We start from the raw sequence: 8,799 nt of genomic DNA, 5'->3' as shown, positions 1-8,799 counted from the left end.
ACAGTTCGGGAAACTTTTTTGCCTCAGTTAGTTAAAAAAACTGACTAAAAGTAAAGGAGAGCTCTCTCCTGCTGTCCACGCTGCAGACAACACAGCCCAGGAGCAGCGATGCAGGGAAGTAAGTGCAGTGTCTGCAGACAACCTGTGTGCTCCTTCCCCCTCCTTTGGCTCTCAGAACCAGTCCTAAAGGCACAGAACTCATACCCAGCATAAGCAGAACAGGTGATTGGGGATCCAAGCATCATGAAATCACCCTAGAACAATCACACACATCTGTCTATAATGGAACTATTTGGAAAGAAATAAATCAAAATTAGACACATTCCTCTCAGGATTGGAAAACTATTTACAATAGAAAAATGAGGGTGATTTATATAATTGCAAATCTTACAGTCTTACAGGGAAGTAGCAAAATATGTGTATACAACACAAAAAGAGAACAGTGAGAGAATGTATACAAAGGGCAGGGGCATTCATGAATGTTTAGAACAGTATGGAGGTTTTTTGGGTTTTTTTTGAAATGCATGAGGGCACATAGTGGGCAGAGAAATAGAATATTTTGAGAGCTAATGGATTCCTCTCTCAGTTTTAAGTCTGAGCCTGTTTTGTCAACTTTGCTGAAACATTTAGCCTTCACAAATCTCTCTTTTCCATTTTGTAGGAACAAGCTATCTGATTCTCATGAGTATTGAGAGGACTAATTAATTTTGTCAAATCCTTTCAAGTCCTTGGATGAAAAACACTTCATGTGAGGACTACCAACCTTATATTTTTAAAATCACAATCAGCAGAGGTTCTTCTTTCCTTTGTTTTAGTTGTTGGACTCAAAGGATTATTTGAAAGCATCATTTTTCATGAAAAACATACTCTTTCTATGTAGAAAATACATCAGAAATAATTTCTGTAATTCACTAGAAGGGTAACTCTCCTTTGGTTTTGCTTTCCTATTGGTCCAAAGTAATTCAACACTCTACATACCCTGGAGTGCTTCCAAAGGAGGGAAACTTGTGAACAGTACTTAGAGGTTTCTTCTTGTGTGTGAGAGCTACTGTATTAAGCCTGATATTTTCACCTCCACAGAATAAGTGATTTTATGAGGTGATAAATTTTTTTCAGTTTTTGGTGGTTTGGTTTGGTTTGGTTGTTTGTTTTGGAGTGTTTTTGGTTTGGTTTTTGGTTTTTGGTTTTTTGATTTTTGGTTTTTGGTTTTGGTTTTGGTTTTAGTTTTGGTTTGTTTTTAATTAATGGCTTTGTTTTAATGAGTTACACTTGAAAATGGAAAAATAACTTTTGTTTCCTCAAAAAATGTGTTTGAGATGCTATATGTTGAGTGGCTAGAAGCAGTTGTTGGGAGTTGAGAAGCCCTAGATTCAATGATGAATAATTTATTAGCTTTAAGACCACGCAGATTCTTTTACATGTCTTTCTGTACTGCTTTCTTCTCTCCATGTCTTTTACATTGAGTTTTGGCTATTTTCTCAAAGCTATGAATATTCTCTTGGAACAATTGCTACAATTATTATAATTATTACATTACAGACACCAAGATACGCATCTGATATAATTGGAAATTTCCCATACCATGTCTATTAATTCAAGAATTATAAAGAGGATATAAAATAATTGTCATTACCATTATAAAGAGGATATAAAATAATTACCATTACTGTAAATTCTAAGAGCCATATTCATTCTCTAACACACATATCCTTTTGGCATCAGTGCAAGTTGCCCGTGTATTCCAATGGTCAAGAATATTCTTGAGGAACAAAAAAGGTGTCTAGGATGATCTGAGGGCATATTAGCAAGAAGAACTTGGATGAAACTGTGTACAGCATAATGGTGGATGAATAGCAGCAGAAATATCTCTGTAAGTCTTTAGAAGAACTGGAAAAGGGTCATGGAAATGTAGACTGGACAAATTATTCTGATAAAGTATTGTCAAAAAAAACAGTGCTGGAATAAAAATAGATCAGATGTCCTACTCTGTGACTTTGACCACTAATGTATGTGATTCTTTTAGTCTAGGATAATAGAAAATGAAATCACCAAAAAAAATCTAGCATGTGCAACTGGAGTATAACAAAAACATTTAAGCTTTTTAATATCCTTAGATTTTTTTCAGTTTTAATGCTAGAATAGACACAATAAAAGTCACAGAATAACTCTTCAACTTTACCCAGCAAGATGATTATAATTTTTCATTACGCTATTTAATCAGATCTAATGTAAAACACAAAGAAATGGTGAGATTTAATTTTGGCTAAATCAGAAAAGTGCTAAGTAAGGAGAAAGCAAGAATTTTTTATCACAATGCAAGAGACCAAAATGCATTTGGGAAAGCTCTAATATCTAATACAGGAAGACAGGTTCTCTTTCCTTTTTTTTCATTGTTATTCAACCAAGCCAGAGAAGAACAAAACCAATGACAAAGTAAATGGGAATAAAGAAAAAGAATTAGAAATGTTGTAAAGTGAAAAAAAATAAGATACTGAAAGCACACAAGAAATGTTGGTCAGAACTTTTAGCAAAAAGGGAAGCAAAATACCTAATCCAACAGAAAAGATGAGGTTAGGTTAAAAAAGTATTAGAGAGGTGGTTGGCTACAACAGACTCTGTTACATTTTAAGCAAAAAAAAGACATAACATAAAGTTCTATAGCAGCTGTCACTAGTTAATAAAGTGAAGACTGATTTTCATTCCTTCAAGCTGCAGTGCTATAACCTGACTAGATAGCACCATCACACTGCAAAGAAGTCTTGAAACTCATTCATGTTATATTTCTTTTGCCAAGTTAGAAATGTTACAGTGAAGTAAGAGGAAAAGAAGTCGTTGTAGTTCAGGTCATAAACTGCTATGAATTAATTCCTTTCCCTTACAAAGCAGGATTGGGATCTTGTATGTAAACTCTACCATGTAAAAAATATGTTTGCACACATAATGACATAAAAAGTGAAGTTGCAAATATCATATAAAAAGAAAGGCCCATCAGGTGCAGAAAGAATAGAGTTCACTTCTGCTGGTCAGTGAATGGATCAGTTCCATAATATAACCCCTATACATCCATAAGTACCATAGAAATATGTCATAGAGCAAACTGAAGCAAATAAATTCATCAAAACTACATGCCAACTGTTCAAAGCTGTACAGAGAGCATAAGAGAATACCTAATGTAGTTAAAAAAAAGTCTTAACAAATAGAAATCAATTTCACATTTAGAATCTTAACACCATGTATTTTATTCCTTGTGATTTATGACACAATAAGATCCATGTTGCTTCAGAACTTCTGAATTTATTTTATTTAGTTCATTGTCTGCTTTTTTTAATGAAGAAAGAAATACGAAGTTGCTTGAATTTCCTGTTGACCTGAATTTAGTATTTCACAATATCTCTGTAGAGTTCTCAAATGACTGAAGCAATTTCTTTCAACTGTATTGGATTTTTTGGCTTAAAATGGCATGAAATATTTTTGTGTTTGTTGAGGAAAAGGGGAGATATATTTTTGACAAGCAAAAAATTTGAAGGTTTTGTACACAATTAAAGAAAAGGATGACTAAGGCATTTACAAAAGAGGAAAATCACAATAAGAAAAATGTAAGGATTCTGTTGCAAGGGCATCTTGATAAAAAATTCTTGCTTTCTTTCCCAGAGTTTTTTACTTTCTGGTTGGTAAGAAATTATTTTTGCCAAATGTTTTATTTCCCTAGACCCAGTTGTATTTAAAAGATGTAATTAATCTATGGAATAGATATGCTTGCATTTTCTTGTTTTCATCCTTGCTATCATAAAAAAGCTTTTTGGTGAAACAATTGATTTCTAGAGAGCCCTTTAACTCACCAGACAAATGCAGGTAGCCAATAACAGAAATGGTCAAACATACTTTGTTTTCATTGCAGACCACTGGAGGTTACTAAGTTTATCAAGGTAAAGAGGACACATTCTGAATCTCTTAAATCTAGATGAGTAAACTTTTTTTTTTTTCAGGAGAGAAGAAACTGGCTTACCAGTTTTTGCCAGTTTTTGTAATAGGCATAGGCATTCACTTTTGGTTGTTTTTTTAAAGGTCTTCTTTTTTTTCCCTCCTCTCCTTTAATTCATTCAGCGCTGTCATAGGAGCATCTGATCTGGCATTCAGCAGAAGCAGTAGAGTCAGAATAAGCATCAAAGAAAATAAGGGTTGCTTTTAAGCAGAAAACAGATGCAGTTCTGAAAGTTCCTTCCTTTCTACTTCCCTCCACCTCCTGTCCATCTATAAGGAATGGCAAATGAACCATTAAAGTATTAAATTCAGATAATTTCTGCCAGAAAGTATGTGAAGCCTAAACCCCACAATTGGTTTTATCTTTTTTTTAAAGATTTTTGCTCACCAATGTGATGACTAGGTTATCCACTCAAAATTCAAAAATAATAAAAATTACACTCTAGTACAGCCAGAGGGAATAGGCCTACTGCAGCAATTATTGAGCTGACTTTTATTTCTAGGAGGACTGATTTCATTATAATTTCAGTCACTTCTGAACAGAGGACTAGGGTTTCATTGCAGATAATGTAATAGATATTCCTCAGACTATGCTGAAGCAATTGGTCTCTGTCTTTCTGTGATACAATGCAATCAGTATGACTATTTAAGTTTCTTTTGTTTCTTCTTATTTCCCGAAGGGTTCTCTGTCTCCAGCACTCTACTCACACTTAATGTTTATACATTCGTCACTGCTTGGATACCTGGTATCCATTTTAGGATAATGGAGCTCTTGCAATCAACTCGCATCAGACCACCCAGACAGTTCCTCCTTTTTTCTCCTTGAAGCTGCAGCTTCCTGATTATCAGTTTGGTTAGAGCCCTCCAGGCTGCATTTCATCAGAGGAACTAGAATACTTCCAGATTATTTTTAGATATCATTCAGATGAAGTTTTCTAACCCTTACATTTTACTAAAGAAAAATGCTTATATTATTCTTTGTGTATTTGGAGACAATTTAGCTTGTAATTTGCTAATTTATTCCTACGGTACTTTGAAAATTGATAGTATAGACAAAATTGCTTCTGACTTTATACGTACCTTACAGTAGGTGAGGATTTGTGCACGCCTAATGAAAACCACCTAGAGTGAACTATAATTTATCTTGCTGTGATTTACAGTCATATGTTCCATTTCCACAATAATTTGAGGTAATGTCCATGCAGTTCTAATGCATTTACAAGTTATGTTCCAAAGTATTTACAAGTATATGTTCCAAAACATTATTATGTGATTACACTCATACATTTGCCTTATTGCCTGTGATTGCATGAGAGAGTCATTTCTGAAAATATTTTTTGAAGCTTAATTTACATGGTTTGCCATCTCCAGACTTCCCTGCTAACAGACTAAGCCATTTTAAATCTACAGTTTCAGCACTTGGTCTAGACTAATTTGAAAAACTCACCAAACTGGTGGTATAAGCTCTTTTCTTCACAGTGTTTAACAGTGTGCTGATGACTGAAAAACAATTCTGAAGTATGGACATTACTTACCTACAGTGTGTATCTCTCTCCCTCCAAATATGTATAAATAAGGAATAAATGGCAATGTTATGATATGTACTGGATTAATGCCACTGGCAGAGTAAGTAAGTGTGCATTCATGATTAATTCTGTAGTGACAAAACTGTTGAGCTGACAAATGTGTTATCTAATTGAGATTGCTCTATCATTAAGTACATTATTTTGTATACTGTAATTCAATTGCTCCTGGATCTTCAAAAGGCCTCATTCTGTTAAATCCTGACTTTCTTTAAGCATTTAATTTAAAAAGTAGAGTTGGTATATGATTTTTTCGTTTCAAAAGAGACCTAAAATAATATTTTCTTCTTCACCATAAGAACAAGCAACCAAACCAGAAATGTTCACTGCATTCAGAATTCTTACTTCTTCTCTCTCTCTTAAGTTTAATTTTCTCATGGGAAAAAAAAGCAAAAAGCAACTTTTTTTCATTTTGACCTTTCTTTTAGAAATATCACAACTGTTTGTTTTGTTTATTTAAAAAAACAAACAACTTTTTAAGGAACATAAAAGGAGTTTTACATGTTCCCATCCTACTGTGTTTATTGAGGCAATATCATACTAGATTTTTCATTTAATGAGGCAATATCACACTAGATTTTTCATTTTTCATTTCTCCATTTAGGCAGAGAAATAATTTTTCCAATATACATTGAAAAAATACACATGCTATTGTAAAATTAAAGGTACGTAGTGTGTAGTAAGTGTTATTTGAATAAATATGATATTTTCTATGTTATTTACCATTTACACTGATTTCTCAGAAGGAATAATGGATAGGAATTAGGTTATAAAAGTGATCAGAGGTCAAAGTACAAAAATAAAACATCATGTACCTAATATGAGACAGAATGACAAAGACATTGCTGATTCTGTTAGATGCCACAAAAGAATTGTTGAGGTAGATATTTTATATGTGAAACATAGAGCTGTCTTTTGGGATGCCATAATATAGAATAAGCAGTCATTAAAAGCTTTGTGACTCTGTGGGCATATTTTCAGCAGGTAGCGAAATTCCATAGATCATTAATCAGTCATTAATGGAAAAGATTGAAATATCTTCATTTTAACAGATGCCAGAATAGATGAGGGAAGAAGTCTTCTCTGATGACTCAGCTAAGTGTCATTGCTTTGATTCTCCTGAGTGCATCTTATACCTTTCAAGGCTTATTAACTGCCTCATCATGAGCTGAAACAGTTTCTAATGCTATAGCATGATTTGTGCTGCCTGAAACACAACTTTAAATTGTGATGTCCATTGAAATGTGCATTAAAGTGAAACTAGAAGGCAATGAACCCCCTGAGAGTCTTCTCATTGGTTTTTGCATCCTTCAGACTGGATACAGGCTTATCTCTGCAGATGAACAGAGAATATTCTCTTACAATAGCGATATTACCATAAAGAAAGCATGGTCCAGAAGTTAGAGATTAAGTTTAGGCTTCAATTGCCACAAATTCCACTCCTGGTTTTCCATTACCTTTCAATGTTTATTTTTATAGCAGAGGAGATGATTCACTCCCACACTGACACTGCTGGCTCTCCAGAGCTGCTCCATAGGTGCAAAAAGTTTCCTCCATGGCAAAGGTAACATCATCTGCACTATCTCAGGTTAAAACCCAATGGAAGAGGAAGTGTCTGCATCATTTACACTGCCAGAGAAGTACTGTGCATCTTTTTTTCAAGGAAAGTGGTCAAGATTGAGTCCTGATCATACCAGTCGTGCATTTGTCAAGCAGTTGGAATAGAATGGTTGTTGGTAACATATCCAAAATGAGACAGCTTCTGTCATGAAGAAGAAAATGTTCTTTCATGTCAAATGATTCCAATAGACATTCATATTCATATCCTCTGGGCTGATGTGAGTGTAGCTGAAGGAGCACTAGATGTGCTTCAAAACTGGTTTCGTGAATGTTCTTTTTTCCAATACAAGCTCACTGTTTTTCCTCATGCTGCCTTTTGGACAAGTGTCCCATATGCTGGCTTTTGTGACTCCAGCCCCTAACTCCCCCTGTGTATTGAATAGGCAATCCTAATATTCCTAAAACTGTGGTTGGACGGGGTCCAGACATTTCAGTCTTATAGTAGTGAAATGCTTTTGATAACTTACTACTCTACAGGCAACTTCACCAACATTTGTGAACACAAGACAGTGAAATGGAAGCTAAATTTAGTACACCTGAAAGATATACTTTTATCTTTAGAGTTAAAATGTTGGCTTCCGAGAGCTAGGAAAAAATCCAACAAATATGTGTTCACAGGAGTCTGTGAGAAACATAGATATAAATTCTGTTATCACTTATTAATTTTAGAGCACTCTGCTCACACAGAGTTCAGAAAATTAACCTCCAAGATACTCAATTTTCATTTTTTGCAAAAAATAACAAGCAGATAAATAGAAAAAAAAATTTCCTTGTTCTATTTCAAGTTGTCAATCAAGTCAACTTGATAGTGATGCATAAGCCCATCTAAAAACAAAAATAAAAATACTATATATACAACATATAAGCAAGTCCTAAAGGCAGACTGGAGCATCTCTGCAACACCTAAATTGAGCTGTATAAGCTTCTGCTGCCAGATGCATTCTTATGCCAGCTATCATTTTTAAAGCAATGAATAAATACAGTTTCAATCTGTTTGACAGGAAAATAGATTTACTCTAACAGAGTAACTGGTCAAATATAGTTCCAAATGAAGCTTGTACTTCAGCTGATTTGTCAATAATTATAACATAACTGATTAGTATAAGATGTGAGCTGGTTGGATCCCCTGAGTACTCGGTTATAAAAAAAAAATCCATCATATTTTTGGCAGCCTACCTGGAAATTAATGAAAAGTTCACACAGAAATAGTGTTCTATGATTGCACACAAAACACATAACAGCAATTATGGAATAGATCAACTAGCTTTGTAATAGCAACCATGTTCCACATGATCTTCCTTGCTGGTTATTTAAAGACTCACAGCAGTTTATAAAACAATGAAGTAGGTTATTTATTGGTGTGGTTATGCCATGGTCTCATTTCATTGTAAATCTCCTGATTTTTTCATTCATTTCAATGGGATTTAAATGGTACCTTTAATAATTGAGGCGACTGATGCGATCACCTTTGTGGTCACTGGTTTTTATTCCTCCTCAGCTGGGAGTGACAAAAGCTTTCATAATTAAATTGACTGGAATGCTATCTATAATAAACCAGTATGATGGGAGAAACCAGCCAAATGAGACTTCTGAAGGTTTCCTCAGTTGCTGCAGT

The sequence above is a fragment of the Geospiza fortis genome, unplaced genomic scaffold (genome assembly GCF_000277835.1).
Source record: "Geospiza fortis unplaced genomic scaffold, GeoFor_1.0 scaffold264, whole genome shotgun sequence".
NCBI classification, from domain to species: Eukaryota; Metazoa; Chordata; class Aves; order Passeriformes; family Thraupidae; genus Geospiza; species Geospiza fortis.
This window is presented reverse-complemented; position numbering follows the sequence as displayed.